The sequence below is a fragment of the Furipterus horrens genome, unplaced genomic scaffold, assembly GCF_987537825.1.
Source record: "Furipterus horrens unplaced genomic scaffold, mFurHor1.1.pri manual_scaffold_10, whole genome shotgun sequence".
NCBI lineage: Eukaryota > Metazoa > Chordata > Mammalia > Chiroptera > Furipteridae > Furipterus > Furipterus horrens.
Window position 1 is genome coordinate 73,854,833 of NW_028327180.1, and position 22,603 is coordinate 73,877,435.

General features: G+C 44.1%; 1 long non-coding RNA gene across 1 annotated transcript; it reads right to left on the minus strand.

Moving 5' to 3' along the window:
- Positions 1-1,394: 1,394 nt before the first annotated feature.
- LOC150000687 (uncharacterized) lies at positions 1,395-18,886 on the minus strand. Its single transcript, XR_016513302.1, has 2 exons — positions 18,560-18,886; positions 1,395-1,567 (listed from the first exon to the last, which is right to left on the minus strand). It is a non-coding gene; the product is annotated as an uncharacterized LOC150000687 (long non-coding RNA).
- Positions 18,887-22,603: the final 3,717 nt, after the last annotated feature.

The window sequence follows — 22,603 nt, forward strand, 5'->3', positions numbered from 1 at the left end:
ATTTACAGCAAAACTTACAATGTTGGATTGTAGACGTTTTCCTTCAAGATAAACCAAATCTTTAAAAGGTATTCAAATCTATTCAATCTTAACACAGCCTCTGATTTGAAACTATAAAAGTATTATCTTTTCCATACTGAGTGCAACATTCCTCTTAAACATATTCTTCATGGCACCCACCCATTCTAAAGAATCCTCAAGTCCTGGAATAAAACGAGCCGTCAATTCCCTTACTACTTTTGATTAGTAAGGGGTTAAGCTATAGGAAAATCTCTGAGACAAAGGCCCTAAATTCAGATGAATGTGGGTCAGAAAAGACAGGAGAGGGACAAGAGTACAGCAAGAAGTTACAGGTACAGACTTTTAAGCCAAGCTATCAGAATTTAATTCTGCGATCTGCCACTTCTAGCTGGGTGACCTTGGGCAAATCATTACTCCACTCTGTGCCTCAATTACTTCACTGTAAAATGGGAATACTTCATTGGATTGTTGCAAGGATTAAATGTTAATGTATATAAAGCTCTTAGGAGACCACACGACACACAATAAGCACTAAGAAGTAAGCTGAAAGCGCTGTAAGAGAGCAACCATTTCGCAAACCAGAAGGTTGTGACAGTCACAGTAGTCACCGAGACATCTAGTACAGTGCTTCTCAAGATGTTTCCTTTCCAACCCTTCACAGACTGATGCTTTTTGTAAAATGCTTGAATGTCAAAGAAATGTCAAATTGCCCTAAAGGTTTTTCAATGTTTACTCTCTCTTTCCGTACTTATCTTCTCGTAGCCTAGCAGCTGTTCATGGACTGGCACTAGTCTGCAGAGCAAACTTTGAGTAGCACTGTGGAAGCACACAAGGACTCATGCACCAGCTGAAAACTCAGCCAGCAGGTTAAATAGAATTATGAAAACATCAGTAAAAGAAACCAACCCCAATAGCAGGGGCAAGAGGATGACTTGAGGGTCAACAAGCTGATAAAATAATCCCAACAGGCTAAACCTGAAAAACAAAACTGACGGCCAGAGCAAGAATCCAACTGGTACTTTCCCCCACCAGTGCTCTGGCAGTTGCCCTCAGCAAACATGTCGGCCAGGAAGTCATCAGCCCCAGAGGGAACAAGAGAAAAAAAGGAAGTAGGCAGAACTGACTTAGGTTTCCTGAGAAAGAAGTCCTTCTCAGGAATAAGAAGCTACCCTACGCAGTCACCAAGCTTTGAGAATGTCAACCATGGCACGCAAAGGCCAGAGTGTTCTCTGCCAAAGAAAACAGGTGAACATTTCCTTTGGTGACATGGGACTGTGTGCGCACACACCCAAATATCCACCTACACGCACCCCATTCACAGTACCTGTGGTTTTAGGAGGCTCCTGAGGTCCCCCTTGCCAGCCATATTGTGGGTATCCTTGGTAGGGGTACCCCTGAGGAGGTGGGTAAGGTCCTCCCATAGGTCCGGGGGGGTAGATCTCAGGCCCCATTGGTGGTTGTGGATAAGGTGGGTACGGGGCTGTCGGACCAGGGCCTGGATACGGTGGTGGGTTCCCTTGGTTCATTATGGAACTGCAGAATGTACCTAAGAGACAAACAATAAAAATTATTTGCATTAAATCATTAGGAAAAAATTCCAACCCAATAGATCATTTACAAAATGCCTTAAGGGTATCTCAACCTTCTTGCAAATCTTCAGCTCTGCCCATTTTGTTTCCTTCTCACCATTATAATAGGCAAAAATCTTGTGTGTCTGTTCATTTGCCTTTGTCTGCCTTACCCACTAGACTGTAGGCTGTGACAGCAGGGATCAGGTCAATTCTGAATCATCACCATGACCCTAGAGCTTAGCACAGTGCCTGGTACAAGGCAGGCCTCTCAATAAATGTGTTGAATGAAGAACAGGATATTATTTTGTTTCTTAATTCTCTGAAATGTTCATAAATGTGACTGGATAGCTCTAAGGAGAAGCCACCAAGTCTAAAAGCACTAATTGTAAGTCAGATCAGCAGGTACTGACCCCAGTACTAGCAATCTTCCAATAGGGTTGGGTCACATGGGGTCTTCTACAAGCAGCACTACTGGCAGTGACTGACTAAAGAGTGCAATGGCCACCATGGCCGTGGGCACTGGGGTGACCTAGTTGCTCCCCCAGACCCATAGCTCTGAGCAGCTGAGCAGTGTGTTCAGTGGTCACTGGATGCCTGGTTCGATCTTCCAGTCAGGGTACATCAGAGAAGGAAAACTCTGACTCCAAAAAACCTCCGCTGCCTTGCGGCATACCTCTTCAGGGGAAAGGCTAAGGGAGTAAACCCCGACAGAAAATCCGGAGCCGGAGTCCCTAAGGCGGTTTGATGATGTGATCAACACCGGCAACTCCTGCGGCGCACCTGAACCCAAGCTGTATCGACTCCGTCTTTCCCTTGGACCCTTCAGCTGCGAAGAGAGGGGGGGGTCTGCTGCATGGGCAACAGCAGACCCTCCATATTGCCCTGCCCAGGCTCTGTAGCTTCAGCGTCATCGCAAGATGTCGATTCAACACGGGAGGAGACAGATACCATGTCACTCCCGAGTCGGACTGCACAGCCATTCTCGGCGGTGCAGATGAACTCTTAAGAAGCTACACCATCGTCTCTCGAGACGGACGGCTGCCGACGACGACGACGACGACGACTAAATTTTACTTAATTCTTTTTCATAACATGCAATCAATAAATTAATAAGTGACTATATGAAGAACAGAATAGCCATTAAGTAAGGGTTCCCAGAAAAATCTGAATTAAAATAATAGCAGACTTTGCTGGCTGCCCACATAACAACCATATTTCCCTTTGTAACAGTAGTCAGATTTCCAGTTAGATATCCATCTACTCTTCCTGCAGTTCATGTACTTCAGGGAAGCTCATTCTGTACCAGCTCTAGGGAGAGCCCAATCTACCCTAAGTCAATCCACGTCGCCCTTCCTTTTGCTTCAAAATTGAGTCAGAGGAATCCAGGATTAAGCCACTAGGATTAGTTCTGAAGTGGTTTGATTAGTTAAAAGCTTGGGGGCTCTCCTAACACACTCTCAACTTCCCTTTCCCCTTCACACAGGCACACACGAAGGCTAGCAAGGACGTGTCCTACAAAATTGCTGACAGCTAATGTGCAGGCCTGAGGGAACCAGTCCTAAGATGAAGTAGACATTTGAGAAAGGCAGAGCAGAAGGAAAAGAACAGGATTCCAGATGATTTTATAAGAGCTCAGAAATCAGACTGAAACCTACCCTGAACCAAACTGTCTCTGATAAGCTAATGAATCTTTCTGAGTGACATTCAGCCAAGCATATATCATACAGTGCTGACTGTGCCTGACACTGCGCTAAGCAGTGGGGGTATAGAGGTGAATACAGCTCATACTCTTCTCTGGGATAACTGGCAAAAAAAACCCCAAAACAAACAAACAAAAACAATAAGGATAGTTATTTTTAGAAAAGGTGGTAAACTATTGGGTTAGGAGTAGGGGCTTAAACCCAGTAAAAGGAGGGAATGGAGAGTGTCACTTGAGGGAGGTGATTATAAATTGAAACTTTTAAATATAGAATCAGAATGGCTTGAGAGCCTCTATTTTGACCACAATTAAAGTCTGTCTTCCATTTTAGAGACTATTACTTTCCCAGGTGGCTGGCAGGGATTCAGAAAATAACTAGATAGAATTCTTTCCCTTCTCAGCCCTCTGGTCTATGCCAACATGATGCAAAGGCTCATTGTGACCAACACTGAAATTGTCACATGAATTTGGGCATATGCAATTGCTGACCAATTCTATATTTCCTCTCTTCTACCGAGAAGGTTTTGATAAACCTTTGATAAACGAGTGAGTCTCGGTTAACACAAAAATCAGTTTCATCAACCCTTCTATGCCCATTCCATTATTTATTTTGTAATTCACAGAAGTAGAACACAGCCACCATAGCTTACTCTTCCCTGAAATTCAATGTGTGTATTGTGGGAGAGGTCCTTCAGATTAACCTAATTTCACCAGAAATGTGATTTAACTTGATTAGTCTGACAAGATCCTGTAGCAATGATTTATCCTCACTGTAACAAAATTTGGAACTATATTTCTTGGAAGGCATTGTTTTTCTAAGAACCATGAGCAGTGAGAAGGAAAAAAAGAACAAGGTGTATAGAACTATTACCACCTCAGACCTCAATATTTCATTACCTTTCTGGATGCATCTATTCCTCATTACCTTGTATAGTTCTCTCCCTGGGACCCTCCAAACTCTCCCAAATGTATATGTCCTCCTGGCTTCTGTCTCAATCATGTTTCCCCTTCATTTAGTGTGTATCTTTCTCCCTCTGCCTGAGGAATCATTTAATGTCTAGGGAGGGAAAACTCCATGTGCTACTCACAGAGGCACTTTAAAGAGCATAAGCCATACAGATGCTTGAGTTGCCATTACCCCCCACCCACCCAAACACACACACATTCTATCCCTGTGTTCCTAAGACACAGTCATGTTAAAGAAAGAAAGTCTGGATCTATTTTCAGTTTCCTCTGAACAAGAAAATTAAAAAGCCAGTAAGAAAAAGAGAACAGCAAAAGTCACAGAAATAGCATCTGAGCTGAGATTAAAGTCCTTCTGAAAAGCAGGACTTCCCCCAGCGGGAATCAATTGTTCCTAAGCTTGAGACAGGGGCAAAGCAAAGTAAAACAGTCTAGTGCAAACCACTTAGCATAACCAAAACACAAAAGAGCTTTAAATTTAAGGTACAATACTAAACTTCGTAATGTGAATGTTTTCCCTTATAAATTTGGTCAGGTGAAATGCAAGTCCTACTATGAGGATCAAATGAAATATAAACAGTGAAAACTGTAGCATTAAAGAGAAATCAGAGCTCGAAAAAGAGACAGCTCAAATGGAACAGCAGCCAAAATCTGTTAAAAGATTATACTGAATGACCACCACTATCCTACGATCCCATTGAAGACATGCTCGAAGTTAAAGGATTAACAGATATTCAACAGCACAACGAGAAAAGAAGAAACTAGTCTTTTGGAAAGTGGTCCATAGAGATAAGGTCACCATAAAACACCTCATCAAAGTAGAGATGCAGGAAAGAACAATATTTTCAAAGTTATTATTTTTAAAATTACAAGATAGCTGGTAGCCTGGCATTGAACCTGCAGGGAGCACACTGGAGAATTTTCCCCTGAAAAAAAATTATTGATACTAACAGTTGAGTAGATTTCAAGAAATGACTCACCCAGTCACCCCACAGTAAAGCCCATACACACAGAACTTCTAATCGACTTTTTATTACCTCATACATAAATGAATGAACAAAGATTATTAGACATTTGGGAAGTGCCTGCAACATAAAAGACACAGCAAAACGAAACAGGAAAAAGAAAAAAACAACCTAATATCCAACAAGAGAAAAGAGTTAAATAAATTACAGTACATTTACATAGTAGTCCTTTTGCAGTCATTTAAATTTGGTTTTGACGCATAATATAATATTAAGTGTAAGAAAACTTCAAAGCTTTATCTTCAGCATGATCCCAATTTTCTTTAAAATACTGATATATATATATATATATATATATATCTCAAACCTCCAGATAACCCTGATTACACACTTACACACTTAAGGGCTACAGAAGGAATGGTCACATATCCAGACCACCTGACATCCATTATCTGGACAAACAGCAGTTGAGATGATTACCATCTTGAACAAATCCAGAGGCTAAGAAGGCAGGACCAATTCTTCTCATGAATGTACTATTTACTGTAAGAACTCTTAGCTTTTCTTTCTTCTTCAAAACACTCTGGGTACTGTCTAGTTGTGTTCCTAGCTTATAAACCCTGACCTTTGAATAGACCTTTAGTATTTATTTCTAGTAAAGCCTCCAGACTCTTTTTGAGTTCTTTGCACAATATTCTTGTGTGGGTGGGGGAATAAACCTTGATCCTCATCCTTATAATCCACACTGTATCAGAGACCTATATATAAAAACTAAAACAATCAAGCTTTTAAAAGTATATAATGTACTTATGACTTTGGCAGTATTTACCTTATGAGGTGAAATGAGTGCATAAATCCACCAAAGACATGTATAACAATGTTCAAAGAAGTTTTATTTATAATAACCCTAAACTAAAAACTACCTAAATGTTCATCAAGGACAGAACCGACAGGCTGGGGTATAGTTATACAACAGAAAATTGCCCAGCAATAAAACAAAACAAAACAATGCTATATGCAACCATGTAGATGAGTCCTACAGACAAAGAGGAGCAAAAGCAGCCAGACTCAACAGACTTCACACTTTATGATTCCATTTATATGAGGTTCAAAAACAGCCAAAATGAGTCTATGAATACTGACTGGAAGAGGCACAAGGAGAGCTTTCTGGGATAATGGAAATGTTCTACATCTTGAGCTGAGTCATGTTAACATAAATGCTATAAACTCAGAGTTGAATGTTAAGATTTTCACACTAAGTTGTACAGTAACAGCAGACAAAATTGGGACGGAAGGAAGAATTTGGCTGGAATAACAGGCAACTGTTATTTATTTATACTTGTATTCTTTTGTATTTCTGAAAGTTTGACTAAGGCAACCTATATAGTCAGAAAAAAATTAAGTTTACTTAGTGCTTTTCATGTTGCCCATCTTTTTATTTTTTAATGTCTACAGTGCCTCTGTAGACCTTCTACCCGCTTCCAGTACCCCGATTTCTCTTCCTATTACTAATCTTCCCCTTGTTGGTAACCTTTTTTTTTTTTTTTTATCTGCGTTTCACTGCTTTTTAAAGTGATTTTTGTTAACTGGGATTCTTTTTCACAAGACACTTCAGCTCCCTAAGTTATTTAAATGTTTTCTTCCTGCTTCAACCTGAGAAGTCACTTTGCTAAGTACCAGACAAGGGATAAAAAAACAAAATTCTCTTGATTACATGCAGACTCTCCCACCTTGCAAATGATCTTATGGTCAAAGCCAGAAGTCATGCTTAATCCTCCCATCCTAATATATCCTTCTTGGGAATTTACAAATTGTCTTTAAAGTTAAAAACATGAGAACAGTTCTTATTTAAAGACCTCCTCTGTGTCTTTTTTTAACTCCCTGATTAGCTGGCCTTTTAAAAGGATCTTTGTAAATAGGTTATTTCATATACTAGGTCCCTCAATTTTTCTTGATTCTTATACCCATAATTTTGGGTATGGTTTGTTAGGCTAAAAAAAGCTTTGGAATTACTGGTTTTGTGCTGCTCTATCATCTCGTGTTCACAGTTTCTGTAAACCTGTGGACCCAGCACTAGTGGTTCCAGGCACTACTGAGATATTGGTAAGCAAGAGCAATTTCTTCCTGGGCCAGTGAGAGAGACAAGCATTAATATCAGTGATTATGAAACCACGCTAGGAGTGAGGAAACATCTCGTACTAGGAGCTCAGAGTAGAGACCACAGGGCAGGGAAGTCGGAGAATGCTTCGGAGAGGAAGTGACGAACAACTGAGAGCTGTTCATGCACATACTGGTCAGAGGTAACCATCTGTGAGAAAGAGCTTTCACATTTGAGGAACTGAACACATTCATTATGGCTGAAGCAGATTGTATGGGATGAGGCCAAAGGGTCAGCTCATAGCCTTGCTAAGAGTAGGATGATTTCAGGATTATTGCAGCTTTCTTTTCTATAGTTATTCTTTATATCTTTTAAAAAGGCTCCTGTAACTTATGTTTACTTTTTGGATACTATTGGAAAACCTAATACTATTTGTTTAACAATATAAGTACCTATTACATGACAGGCCGAGTACTGGGAATATGACAGAAAGAACTCTAGCTGGTTTGCTCTTTCCCTTCGGTACTGCTAATAATAAAAATAAAATTATCTTTTCTATTTGTCTGTTACATCAGATGGAAGTTCTCCAGTTTTTAAGGGTGAGGAGAGTTTGCCTATACAGACTAAACAAAATTCACTATGGGTGGTCCAGAGTGTGGTCACCTCAAAGAGCTATGCAAGTTCACTGAAACTGAGGTACTAGAGCCCAAATGATGCCACCAACAGGGAAAACCATGCCACACATACATGTGAGTATATGGTGAGCAGAGATAAGAAGCAATGGCTTCAAATCCGAACACCAAAGCCACAAGAGCAGGTGTTCCAGAACCATAGGCCTTCACCTAGGAAGAACCTACTCCTGACATGGACCACTTTACATGAGGACTCCAGAGCAACAGCAGGGATTTACTTATTTATAATATGGTAGTGATGCTCCCACAACAGAGCAACACCAGGAGACCTCACAGCTATCACAGCATGGAAAAGGTCTTTGTTTTTATGACTTGCTCACCATTTCTTACACATTTTGCTGTTACCATTTCTTAAGCTGCTTTTCTCTTACGGTAGGAGTGGACTGGAAGGAGACAGCCTGTAGTGTTACTTCATTATTGTCCAAGTACTGATTTTGGAATTGGTCTTCCAAATATTATTAGCCATCCTCTACCTCAATCACCATTTTTTGTTTGCCAGATAGTTCTACCAGGCCCTGAGCTGTCTTCATATAATCAATGAATGACTAAATATTAGAGCATGTATTCTGTATCAACATTTTGCTTTGTGGCTTTAGAATAGCCTCTCTGTGGAGTATGCAATGATACACAGCTTAGAAATGGGACCCTTTCTGAACAAGGGCATCAGAATGCACATGGAAGGCAAAAATATATCAGTGGGTCATCTATCTCTGGAAGCCCTGTCCAAGGTAATGAAGAGATTCAGAGACTATCTTATTCTATTTTCCTTTCTCACAGAGAATATTGGATATAATAGATACACATTGATTTTATAACTGAGTATCACATGAAACTAAAAAAATCTACAAACTATTTAGTAACATGGTTTGCTAATGCCATTCAGCCACTATTCCCATCATTAAAATAACACAAAGATGTAAGTATTCTCAACTTGTTCTGACACATTAGGAGAAGTCTAAAAAGTCATACCAACATTAATTATCCACAGTAGTTCAAAACATGAGAAAATATAGGGTAGGGCAAAAGTAGGTTTACAGTTGTACGTGAAACAGTTTATTCTTGTATTATTATTGATTAATTATTGTATTATTTTCCATATGAACAACTTTAAACCTACTTTTGCCCCACCCTGTATGGCTACAGCCAATGAATCTCACCTCCCTCCAATATTAAACTTGGTAATGTACATTTTAGCATTCTTCCAGCCTTGGAGACTTTGTGGGAATCAAGAAGTTCCCTTCAATAGAGGATAACACATCATCTGCTAAAATCTTTCTTTCATAAAGCTTTCTATACAGAACTTCTGGCTGAATCCAGGACCTGCTGCTCTATAAGATATAAGATCTATAACATTTATTAAATAGTCCTTAAAAAATCATTGTTATCTGAAAATATCTATCAACAACTAAAATAGCCTACTGCTTAGCTGCCCAGGCAGTGGTAGCCTATTGCTCCCTAATGTTTGGAGGAAACATCCTTCTTCTTATAGAGGGCCCGTACGTTTTTTATTATAAAGTCATCAACCAATACATTTTTAAGTGAAACCTCAAATAAATGAATAAAATAACCTATTCTTTAAATCAGCAATTTCACCTTTAGGAATTTATTTCACAGATATATACTACTGCTGGGATGCAAAAACAAAAGAAAAAAACTTAATTTTATACACATAATTGTATACCACACACACGTTTATTGTAGCATGTTTATAACAGCTATATAGCCTATGTATTATATATAATATAACATGTACACATTTATATGATATATAACATTCCAAAGGTTTGTCAATATGGGAATGATTAAATAAATCACAGAATTTCCAACCCATATAACTGCCATTATTTGACCTTTAAGAAGAATGAGTTAGAATTATTGGGTTGGCCAAAAAGTCCATATGGTTTTTTCCATAAAATAAGAGACACATTTTTTTCAGTTTCACCAATGACTTTCTTGATTTGGATATTTTGAGTTTGCTGGCTACCTCCTGTTATTGGCTCCTAGTGAATAGAGGCCAAGGTGTTGCTAAACATCTTGCAATGCATAAGACAGTCCCACAGCAAAGAATTATTTGGCCAAAATGTCAACAGTACCAAGAAACTCAGCAAACCACTTTTGACAAGTTTGATCAGTCACAGCACCTTCTCCATACACTGCACAAATCTTTTTTTGTGTTTCAGTTGCGTTTTTGTTTCTTGAAATAATAAAGCATAATACGCCAAAAATGTTGCGAATCCTCTTCCATCTTCAATATTAAAATGGCTGCACAAAAATTCACCAATTTTGATGTTTTTTTAAATGCATGCTGTTATGACAGCTGTCACAATACAATCTAACAAAATTGTTTTGAATGAAGTTAAAGACAACTAAGCACTACTAGAGCCATCATACAGAAAAAACATAACAGACTTTTGGCCAATCCAATATATTTTCTACACACATTTAACAATAAAAGTTAAAACCCACACTAATACTTTTTGGGTAAAGTCTGCCACATGGCTTTTAGGGGGAAAAAGTCCATTTCTTAATACACTGAGCAGGAAAGCCATGCTCATAGGTGCTTCTAACAGCCATCCAACCACCACTGAGAACACGGTTTGTTCCCGTTGCCACCTAGAGAAACTCAGCTTCAGGGCAGGACCCACAGTTAAATAGTCCCATGGGTTCCAGGCCAACCGAACCAAGGACCCTATTGCCCTTTATTAGTCATGTATGGTCCTCTGCAGAAACCAGAGGACTGCCTGGATGCAGGACTCCCCATTCTCAATCTGCCTTTAGCTTCAGGAAGGACTCCCGGAGGGTGGACCTTAGCCTCTAGCCTGACAGCTGACAGTGCCAGCAAATCCTGACCACAGTCCCCGTCCCACACTGCTGGGATCCCCAGTAGAAGAGAGGCACCTCCAGCTTCATCCAATGACTGAGGTCAGGGACTCTGGTCAGGACCCTACCTACGCTATCTGAAAGCCAGTCCAGGGAAGTGAAGGTTGGCTGGGAACCTCTGAACTACATCTAGTCACTGGGACATACAGGACAGCATTGTTAACTCTCAAACTTCAAATAGCTACCCCTCAAAGTGACAATGGAGAGAAAATGAGGCCCAGCAAGAGGGAGCATCGGAAGAGGCAGCAGCAGTGAACAGAAGGGCAGGGAAAGGGAAGAAAGCTGTTAACACAGTGAGTTGGAAAATGAAAGGACAGGTTAGAGCATGAAGAGAGAAAAGGGATGGCTTGTCGCTTCGCACAACCACATCAAAATTACAACTAAAATACAGAACCACCATCACTCAGAACCATCAGAAATCGAGTTGAATGGAAGTCTGACAACTATAAAATTAAAGAAATTACGTCCATCCAGACTGGTAGGAGGGGTGCAGATGCAAAACAGGCTGGTCCCACACCCACCTGTGCTGAATAAAAATTCAGGAGGGATGTCTCGGGAGCAAGGATCACAGCCCCACACCAGGCCCCGCTGCCCAGGGATCAAGTGCTAGGATATTCTGTCTGCAAAAACCAGTGGGGATGGAGTTGGTGGAAGAAACTGCTGGAGCCTCAAGAAGTTCCTCTTAAAGAACCCACACATGGACTCACCTACTTAAGACTCACTCCCTCTGAGCCCCAGCACCTGGGTAGCAAATTGAAAGGCACCAATGGAATATAGGAAGAAACTGAAGTGTCTGGCATCAAGGAAGCAGAGGCCATTGTCCCTTTTCTAAGCCCTCCCTGCACAGAGCCTGCAGGCTGGTGTCATATCTGATACTCCCTGATACTCCATCAACCTGGGTAACACTGTTTGACCTGTCTAGGAGATTCCCAGAGACTCCGCCCCACCCAATTTACTGGCCCACCCAAGCTGCTTTTCCGTATGAATGGTTGGTCTTGGCTTCTCCTTCACAACTTCCTAAATCCTACCAGACGAGCAACAGCTGACCTCAGTGAGCCCCAGGCCCAGCACCAGCAGCAGCAGCAGCAGCCAGCCTAGATTCACAGCTTACCTTAGCCTGGGAATCTCCAAGCCCGGCACAAGTAGCAGCTTAGTTTATAGCTCAGGCAGGGTGGGCCCAGGCAAAACACAGCTGGGGGCTGCCCTTGGCCTGCACCACCTGGGAAATCCCAGGGCCAACACACCCAGTGGACAGCTACAGACCACATCGGAGCACCACGACCCTGCCCCTGCACAGTGGATCCTTCATGGAGGGTGGAGGCTGGTGGTCAGTGGTCACAGCCAATCCTTAATAGTTCACTGGTCTGGGTAAATCCCTTCCATTGATCTTCCAACAGAAATCATGGCTCAACTACAAAAGGAGGGTGTACTCAGCCCACATGAAGGGTGCACCTTGAATACCCAACTTGGGTGATAGTGGAGGCTGTGCCACCAGACCCTACAGGATACCTACTACATTAGGCCACACTACCAAGACACGGAGTTAAAGTAGCTCTGCCTAATACATAGAAATGAACACAGAGAGGAGAAGACAAAGAAACATGGCCCAAATGAAAGAACAGATCAAAACTGCAGAAAAAGAGCTAAATAAAATTGAGATAAGCAATCTTATCAGATGTAGAGTTCAAAACATTTGTTATAATCGATGCTCAAGGAACTCAGTGAGGACCTCAGCAGCATAAAAAAGATCCAGTCAGAAATGAAGGATACACTAATTGAAATAAAGAACAATTTTCAGGGAAACAATAGTAGAGTGGATGAAGCTGAGAAGCAAATCAATGATTTGGAACATAAGGAAGAAAATAACAACATATCAGAACAAGAAGAAGAAAAATGAATTAAAAAACGAGGACAGTATCTGGGACAACTTCCAGTGTTCTGACATTCACATCACAGGGGTGTTGGAAGAAGAGAAAGAGCAAGAAATTGGAAATCTATTTGAAAAAATAATGAAAGAAAACTTCCCTAATTTGGAAAAGGAAATAGACATGCAAGTCCAGGAAGCACAGAGTCCCAAACAAAATGGATGCAAAGAGGCCCACTCCCAGACACATCATAATTAAAATGCCAAAGGTTAAAGATAAAGAGAATCTTGAAACAGCAAGAGAAAAGCAGTTAGTTACCTACAGAGGAGTTCCCATAAGACTGTCAGCTGATTTCTCACAAAAAACGTAGCAAGCTAGAAGGGATTGGCAAGAAATATTCAAAGTCGTGAAAAGCAAGGACCTACAGTCCAGATTGCTCTACCCAGCAAACCTATCATTTAGAATTGAAGGACAGATAAAGAGCTTCCCAGGCAAGAAAAAAAAAAAGGAGTTCATCATCACCAAATCATTATTATGTAATATGTTAAAGGGATTTATTTAAGAAAAAGATCAAATCTATGAACAATAAAATAGCAAAAATACATATCTATCAACAATTGAATTTAAAAAACAAACTAAGCAAACAAGAACAGAGACAGAATCATGGCTATGGAGAGCATTTTGATGGCTACGAGATGAAGGGGGGTGTGGGCAAATGGGTGAAGAGGTGAGGGATTACGAAGTACAAATAGGTAGTTACAGAATAGCCATGTGGATGTAAAGTACAGAATAGGAAATGGAGTAGCCAGAGAAGTTATAGGCATGACCCACGGACATGAACAATGGTGGGGGTATTGCCTGAGGGACTGGTGTGTGTTGGGTGGAGGGGGGCAAAAGGGGAAAAATCAGGAGAACTGTAATAGCATAATCAATAAAATATAATTAAAACAAATAAGTTTAAAAAAAGAAAAGAAATTTAATGTGGCAGAAGCCTAGCACCACTTCCAGGAGCTTTTCTCCCCCAAAACTTTAAGTTCAGTTGTTCCCCATCCCTACCTTTCTTTGAACACTGACCACATGGTCAGATAATTTTCAGTGATGATGTATTTGCTGGACCAATTCTCTTGGGACTAACTAATGTTTCTTTAGCATAAATCGTCAGAGAACTAATGATAGGCACCTGTGAATAAGGCATTACTCCTCAATGAGTAAATACAGGTAAATCAAACCCTCCTCCCACCATGACTACCAACACTCCCTTAAACTATTTAATTGAAAGGGTTCAGAAAAATATGTATCATCCCTTGTTTTTAGCGAAGTCATACCACACTGGCTTGCTGACCACAGAGACTGTATTCAAACCATTTGCCTCCCTTGCTTGAGACCTAAATCAGTATGAATATTCCATATGTCTCCAAAAAACTACAAAAAAAGAATTAATTCCAAGCTCACTCCTTTTGAAGAGACTTTTGTATACCATAGTGCTCAAACCTTTTTGGCTGGAGGGTCAACTCATGTCCAATCCCCTCACCTCTATCGTCGGCAGCCGTCCGTCTCGAGAGACGATGGTGTAGCTTCTTAAGAGTCTATCTGCACCGCCGAGAATGGCTGTGCAGTCCGACTCGGGAGTGACACGGTATCTGTCTCCTCCCGTGTTGAATCAACATCTTGCGATGACGCTGGAGTGTCCTCTCCAGTGGAGCTGAAGCTACAGAGCCTGGGCAGGGTGATATGGAGGGTCTGCTGTTGCCCATGCAGCAGACCCCCCCTCTCTTCGCAGCTGAAGGGTCCAAGGGAAAGACGGAGTCAATACAGCTTGGCTTCAGGTGCGCCGCAGGAGTTGCCGGTGTTGACTACAACGTCAAACCGCCTTAGGGACTCCGGCTCCGGATTTTCTGTCGGGGTTTACTCCCTTAGCCTTTCCCCTGAAGAGGTATGCCGCAAGGCAGCGGAGGTTTTTTGGAGTCAGAGTTTTCCTTCTCTGATGTGCCCTGACTGGAAGATCGAACCAGCGACACTTAGCTCGCAGGCCGACGCTCAATCCACTGAGCCAAACCAGCCAGGGTTCCTCACCTCTATATACTGCTGTTTTTATAATTGCTGACTCCCATTCTATAGCCAAGCCAATTAGTGTAGGCCAAGCGTGTGGAGCCTGAAAACCTGGAACACATAGCTCACTCTGAGAAAAACAGGAAGTCTCCTTCTCCTGTCAGAAGTTCGCTCAAGTGAGAACTATGCCTAGCCAACAAATGTCAAAAGTCTAAGAGATGGATATTAACAGTTCTGTATAATACCTGGGAACATCAGCAAGGGCTATGAATCTCCCTTTGACTGATAATAGGCATGGTGGACTGACATAGGATAGGGGAATTTTAGAAAGATTTTACTTATATTTAGAGGGGAAGGGAGGGATAAAGAGAGGGAGAGAAGCATTAATGTGTGGTTGCCTCTCATAGGCCCCCAAACCTGGGCCTGGCCCACAACCCAGGCAAGTGCCCTAAGTGGGAACTGAACCAGCGACACTTTGGTTCGCAGGCTGGCACTCAATCCACTGAGCCACACCAGGCCAGGGCAAATAGGGGAATTTTTAAAATCACTATTTCACTCATTCAATTTAGTGAGCTTTATTACCAACTTTTGTCTCTGATGAGCTTAATAACAAATTCCTTCAGGGCTGAAAGGGTGTTGGGTCTAAAGCCCCACACACCTGCTAGGTTACTGATTTACTCCAAACACTATAAGAGTGGGAAAAAGAGTGGGGGAACTGATTTACATGTGAAGTACAAACATGCACTTACCCTCAGGCCTGCAGATCTGGATTATAGGCATATTGGTAACCAACCCCAACTACTCAGGAAAAAAACAAACACAAACAAACAAACAAACCAACAAAAAAAGCCTTAGGGTTTGAAGGAGGCTTTTACAAAAATTTAGAGTACCCAACTCTTTTTCTTTTCACTTGGTCTCAAAATTTACTGTTCATCTTGAATTAAAATATTTGCTTTGAATGAGCTCAAACTTCATAAAAGCTTCTCATTAATTCTCCTTAGTAGCTCTATGAAGGGACTACTGACCCTTAATTATCCCATTTTAAGGTCAAGGAATGTTTCAGTGCCAAGAAAGGAGGGCCCTGCCCAAGGCCTTGGGTGACAAAGGTGCAGGCCTAGAATGATCCCAGGAAGGTCTCTAGCCCTTACCCTAATCCTCTCACCTGGACCCAGTTCTCCTTAAGGGAGGGCATGTCAGTTACTCAACAGAACACCCAGCCCGAGTGTGCCCTGTTTAGGGAAACACACTAACATTTTTTTTTTCCTGACAAGGAAGTCTTAAATTTTGTCATTGGGAAAACTTGTGGAGGCGGCAGGAGTGAATTAAAGTGGAAAATTCCCCAAAACTCTTGGCCTACTTAATTAACCACCCTGACAGCACATAGTTTTATAGTGTTTGGGGGAGAGGAGGGCAGACTGTTTCCAAAGGAAGCATGATTAGTTGGCCGGTTCAAATATTTCCAAAGGGATTTAGAAAATGGTTAACAATTAAAAAAAAATATGGCCAAGAAATTTCATATCCAGCAATTCTTAATGTTATGAGTCTCCTGCAAAGTCTCTGAAAAATCACTATTATAGGGTAGACAGGGGCTCATTGGATAAGTAGTAATGTATGGTAAACACATTGTTCGGGTGACCTACCTTAAGACTTCTTTTATAGAGAATGACTTCATTGATCTCACTGGAAGCTCACTGAAAGTTTGGTCTCCCCAGGTGTAACCACTCTGGATACCATCCCATCCCTTGAGTGCTGGGCAGGTCTCTACATTTATATACAAACCAGCTTCAGCCACTACCCAAATTCTCAGCAATTCCCTAAACTGCCTTTTACTGTAGGAGATCCCTGGAGGTCCAGTTCTGTTTTCTGGAGTCAAACAAATACAAAACAAGTTGGTGGGAAGGTTCAGCCATTTCACCTCCTCCCAGAAAACAGAAGTTCCTAAGGTTCTGTGTAAAATGGACATCGGAGCATTTTTTTTTTTTTTTTTTGTCAGTCACAGAATCAGTAAGTTCCAGAGCTGGGAAAAACCATAAATCATCAAATCATTCCTCTTCAGTAATTAAAATATTTTCTTTCTGTCTCTCAGAAAGGTAAGACAAAATGGCCAATTAACACCTAAGCATTCTGAAGCTGGGAAGCCCACAAGCTGAAAAGAAGAGGTAGAAAAAGAGAACTCTTTGTTCTACAATTAACAAAGAGTATGGGACTCCTTTCAGCTTCCCCAATGCCCATATTCATGTTTTCGGCACTGAATATCTTTTAATAACTTGCCCCCATTAAATCTCATACCAATCACTTGGGGTTTGGGTTTCACCCTGGCGACAAGAAGTGTTTGTAAGACAGTTTGAAACCTCTGATGAAAAACAAGTGCTGTTGTAGACAATCCAACTACCGTGCATATAGAGGGTGGGGCAAAAGTAGGTTTAGGGTTGTTTTATGGAAAACAGTGCAAGAATTAATAAATAATAATAGAAGAATAAACTGTATTTCGTGTACTCACAACTGTAAACCTGCTTTTGCATCACCGTGTAGAGGGACGCAAAGCTCTCAGGCAGACATTAAATCTGGCCAAATGAGATAAGAAAATGAGCTGCAGTTGGTGCTTCCTTTCTGAGAAGTCATTTTTGTTTTAATCAGCTAACAATGACTGGAGTGTACAGCACTTGGCTGCCTGCACCCCCATCCCTGTCTGTTATAACGATTTTATAAACGGGGTTCGCAGAATCTCATCACATCAGACTTCCAGATGTTGTCACCTCTTTCCCAGGTTGTCACAACAGCCTCCTCTGTATCTCCCCATCACAGTGATCCTGCTACCCCAATCCAGCCGACGCTCCAATGACTCCCACAGCACACAAACCTTCAGCCGGGCACTCCAATGTTTTCCTAACCCGCCCTCACCTAATTCTCCAACTTGTTTCCCTCCACACAACCCTAGTACTCGGTCCAGCGAGTCACAGAATCGTCTTTCCTTTTCCTCCAGCTCATGGACTGCGGTCTCCTCCGGAGGTCTCCTATCTCCCTCCCTCTACCCTTCCAATTTCTCACGCCGGTTAGAACAGTTCCCACCCTGCAGGACTCCGCTCATATTTCACCTCCCCCAACAGGTTTACTCGGTCTCAGCGGTCAGGATTCCTCCCCACCGCAGCACCCTGTCTGAACACCCTCGGCCCCTGCTCCCACCGGCGGGACTCCGGAGCGGCCTCCAGCTCCCCGCAAGCCCACCTCAAAGCACCGGGTAGGTCTCTGGCAGAGCCTCAGAAATCGCAGCCGAAGGCAAAGAGATGCAGGAGCATCCCGCAGACGTCCCTCGAGACGGGGTGTGGCAAGTCTCTCCTCAAGCCCGTCCACTCCTCGAACCGCGACCACTAAAACGCGGAGCCCCTTAGCCCACAGCCCAGAGGCCAGGCGGACGGCGCCGGATTCCCCCCAGCCTCCGCCAGCTGCGCGGCGACCCGGAGCCGGAGGAACAGTCGTGTGGGGTGAGGGTGTGTGTGTGTGTGTGTGTGTGTGTGTGTGCGTGCGTGTGTGTGGAGACATCCAGGTGGGCTTCGGGCAGGCTGCAGCCGCTCCCCAGGAGCACTCTTCTCCCGGGGCTGCGAGCACTCCCGCCGGAGCCGGCCCAACCCGCTCCGGTGTCCGTTGCTCTCGGGGAGCCCTCTGGGGAACTCGGCGACGCGCACAACCCGAGAAGGGCCCTGCCCACGCCTCACCCCCTCCATGGTCCCAGCTTGGCCGGGCCCGGGGCCGCCTCACCTCTCCAGCAATGGGCCGGGCACCGGTTGCGTCGGGAGCGGACGGGACCAGGCAAGAAGATACAAATAGCTCAGCACTTCCCTCGGAGTGAGTGCGGAGCCGCAGCGCGCCTGACGTCACGGTAGCCCCAGCAGCCGCAAGCTGCGAGTCACCTGATCACCCTGGCAACTTGCGCGGGGCGGGGCGGGGCGGGGCGAGGCGAGGGGCGGTGTCACGGCACCGGCCCCGCCCCCGGCCTGGGGCCTTCGGGCCCCAAGGGGAGTGCCAACCTTCCCAGCCGCCAGCGCCGCAGGGGCTGGAGATCAGGCTCTGCCCTGCCTGCTCTGGCCTCTGAGCTACACTGGATGCCTGGTGCCCCCAAGCTCTCCCCTCAGGCGTAATCAGTTCTCCGAGACTCCAAACGGCACACCCTCTCCTAGATAACCCCACTGCTAGAGCAAGTGCCTGGAAGGCAGGGCCTGTGTCCCCTTGGTGCCTGGCTCAGTGCATAGCACCCAGGGTTAACTGTGGGCAGCTCCTCTTCTAATTTTCTTGGTCCAGCTAGGCTCAGATACGTTTACTCCCGGAGCTGTACCTGGGAAGACTGGGGCTGAGGCTCATCCCTGGATTGCTCTCTCTGACAACTTTACCCCCCCTAAACCTCACGTGCAGCCTTTGCTGGAGAATGTAATCAGATTTCTTTGATTCGGAAGATGGGAGAAGAAGGGTTGGAGCGCAGGCCCCGCCCTCCTGTCCTGAAGGCCTCTATTCCAACAGAAAGCGAAATCACTGAAACACTTGCAGAGCTTTTCCTTCGAATTCCTCCCCTTCCTTGCTATAATCGTAAGACTATACCTCTATGCTGACCCCTGGCTGGTTTGGCTCAGTGGATTGAGCGTCGGCCTGCGAGCTAAGTGTCGCTGGTTCGATCTTCCAGTCAGGGTACATCAGAGAAGGAAAACTCTGACTCCAAAAAACCTCCGCTGCCTTGCGGCATACCTCTTCAGGGGAAAGGCTAGGGGAGTAAACCCCGACAGAAAATCCGGAGCCGGAGTCCCTAAGGCGGTTTGACGTTGTAGTCAACACCGGCAACTCCTGCGGCGCACCTGAAGCCAAGCTGTATTGACTCCGTCTTTCCCTTGGACCCTTCAGCTGCGAAGAGAGGGGGGGGTCTGCTGCATGGGCAACAGCAGACCCTCCATATCACCCTGCCCAGGCTCTGTAGCTTCAGCTTCACTGGAGAGGACACTCCAGCGTCATCACAAGATGTCGATTCAACACGGGAGGAGACAGATACCGTGTCACTCCCGAGTCGGACTGCACAGCCATTCTCGGCGGTGCAGATAGACTCTTAAGAAGCTACACCATCGTCTCTCGAGACGGACGGCTGCCGACGACAATGATACCTCTATGCTAATTTGAAAAGATAATGTGCACCACTATGTTCATTGAAGCATTATTTACAATAGCCAGGATATGGAAACAACCTAAGTGTTCATCAATAGATGACTGGATAAAGAAGTGGTACATATATACAATGGAATATTACTCTGTAACTTTCCAGTCTCTGAACATAATCCATCAGCTTCAAAATAAAATTTAACACCCAACAGAGGTCCCAGTTTGAGAGTCACTGCTTATCTCATCTCTTCTCCTTTTCCTGAGTTTCATTTATATTTTACTCTTCTACACCCTGCACTGCTATAGAAGTTTCATATATATTGTTCTCCCCTCTCAGATTTTGGAATTATAAACCAAAAAGTTGTTTATAATCAATTTCTAGTGAGAGCCTTTAGGTGCCTGGCAATGGACAATACCAGGAAGATTGATCCAACATCCCTGAAAATCACCAGTTTATGGGTAGTGTCTCATATCCAAGTACTACCTGTTTATTATTTACTTAATAGTTTTATTATTTTTGCCCTGGCTGGTTTAGCTCAGTGGATTGAGCGTCGGCCTGCGAGCTAAGTGTCACTGGTTCGATCTTCCAGTCAGGGTACATCAGAGAAGGAAAACTCTGACTCCAAAAAACCTCCGCTGCCTTGCGGCATACCTCTTCAGGGGAAAGGCTAAGGGAGTAAACCCCGACAGAAAATCCGGAGCCGGAGTCCCTAAGGCGGTTTGACGTTGTAGTCAACACCGGCAACTCCTGCGGCGCACCTGAACCCAAGCTGTATCGACTCCGTCTTTCCCTTGGACCCTTCAGCTGCGAAGAGAGGGGGGGTCTGCTGCATGGGCAACAGCAGACCCTCCATATTACCCTGCCCAGGCTCTGTAGCTTCAGCGTCATCGCAAGATGTCGATCCAACACGGGAGGAGACAGATACCATGTCACTCCCGAGTCGGACTGCACAGCCATTCTTGGCGGTGCAGATAGACTCTGAAGAAGCTACACCATCGTCTCTCGAGACGGACGGCTGCCGACGACGACGACGACGACGACGAATAGTTTTATTTAAGTGAGACTTTTTTAGTTTTATACATTTACTTTAAAAAGAGTCCTGGCTGGTGTGGATCAGTGGATTGAGCACTGGCCTGTGGATCGAAATGTTGCCAGTTCAATTCCCAGTCAGGGCACATGCCTGCCTCACAGGCCAGGTCCCAGTTGGGGGCGTGCAAGAGGCAACCGATTGCTGTATCTCTCACACATCAGTGCTTCTCTCTCTCTCTCTTTCTCCCTCCCTCTAAGAATGAATAAATAAATAAAATATTTAAAAAAAAAAAAGCCCTGACTGGCGTGGCTCAGTGGATTGAGCACCGTCCTGCAGACTGAAAAGTTGCTGGTTCGCGATTCCCAGTCAGGGTACCTGCCTGGGTCGCGGGCCAGGTCCCCGGTTGGGGGCATGCAAGACGCAACCAATCAATATTCCTCATGCGCATTGATGTTTCTCTCCCTTTATTTCTCCCTCCTTCCCACTCTCTCTAATAATAAATAAATAACATATTTTTAAAGAATTAAAAAGAAACTAGTGTATAAAAGGGGGTGGGAATAGTTGTAAAAGATAGAGGAGAATCATTACTCTAGCCAGAAAGAGTTGACTAATGGGGGAAAAGATGTTGAAAATATGAGCCCAGGGCACAGGGGGCAGAAATTAGTTGCCAGGAAGATAGTGGGAGCAGGGCAGGAGCAGGCAGACCTGGGTGTTTGACAGATCTGGGGAGGGGAACTCCATCTGGAGATCAGGGAGGGCTGGGGGCAGAGTTGGGTCAGAACAGAGGGGGAAAGTGCTGGGAGCAGAGAGAAGGGAGAAGGGATGGTGAGAAAGGAGAAGCAGCCAGAAATTTGTGGAGGAGTTGCTGAAAGGGAGCACAGTGAGATGCACAGAGACTTAAGAAGAGGGGCTGGCAGCATTAAAGGAAGGAGGGCTGTGAGGTTACAGAAGTGAGGGCTGTGGAGAATGAACCAGACCAAGAAGTAGGCTGGCAGGGGAGCGCAGCATTGTCAGCTTCTGAGGAAGGGAGGTCATTCACACACACCCCCCAAACCATCTTTGGACCATTGAGGGGCAAGAATCACCCTTTGCCGAACACTGACGCAGAGGAAAGAGCAGAGATATTACACCCAGAAATACACTCTGGAACTAAGGTTTTCAGGCTGGAAAGTTTTCCAGGCCCTTGGGTGTAGGCATATGCCTCTGAGGCTCTAATCTGGGCAGGGCAAAGTGAGGATGGGGATGGAAGGCAGGGATAACTGTCTTGGAAGGGAAGGAAACTTCTCATGGCATCTGGGTACGACAGCTGGGACATACGGGAATCAGCTGTGCTAAGGGGGGGAAACATAGTAGGATATGTTTTTAGTAATGCCCCTGGCTACTTCCCTTTTACAGTGTGAGAGGACATAATCATCAAAGAAAAAATAGAATATCTCCTCCTACCCTGTCACCCCTACCTTCACCGTGTGGAAGGAGTGTTCTCATGTGAGTACACTCAGGTAATGTTGCTGACAGCATCCAAGAACCAGAGATGTGGCCAGGGAGTGCCTCCCACATGGCTCTTTTCTAGGATGTGACCTGAAGTCCCAGGACTAAGCAGTAAGCCAGATGTAGAAGTTGCCAGAGATTTACG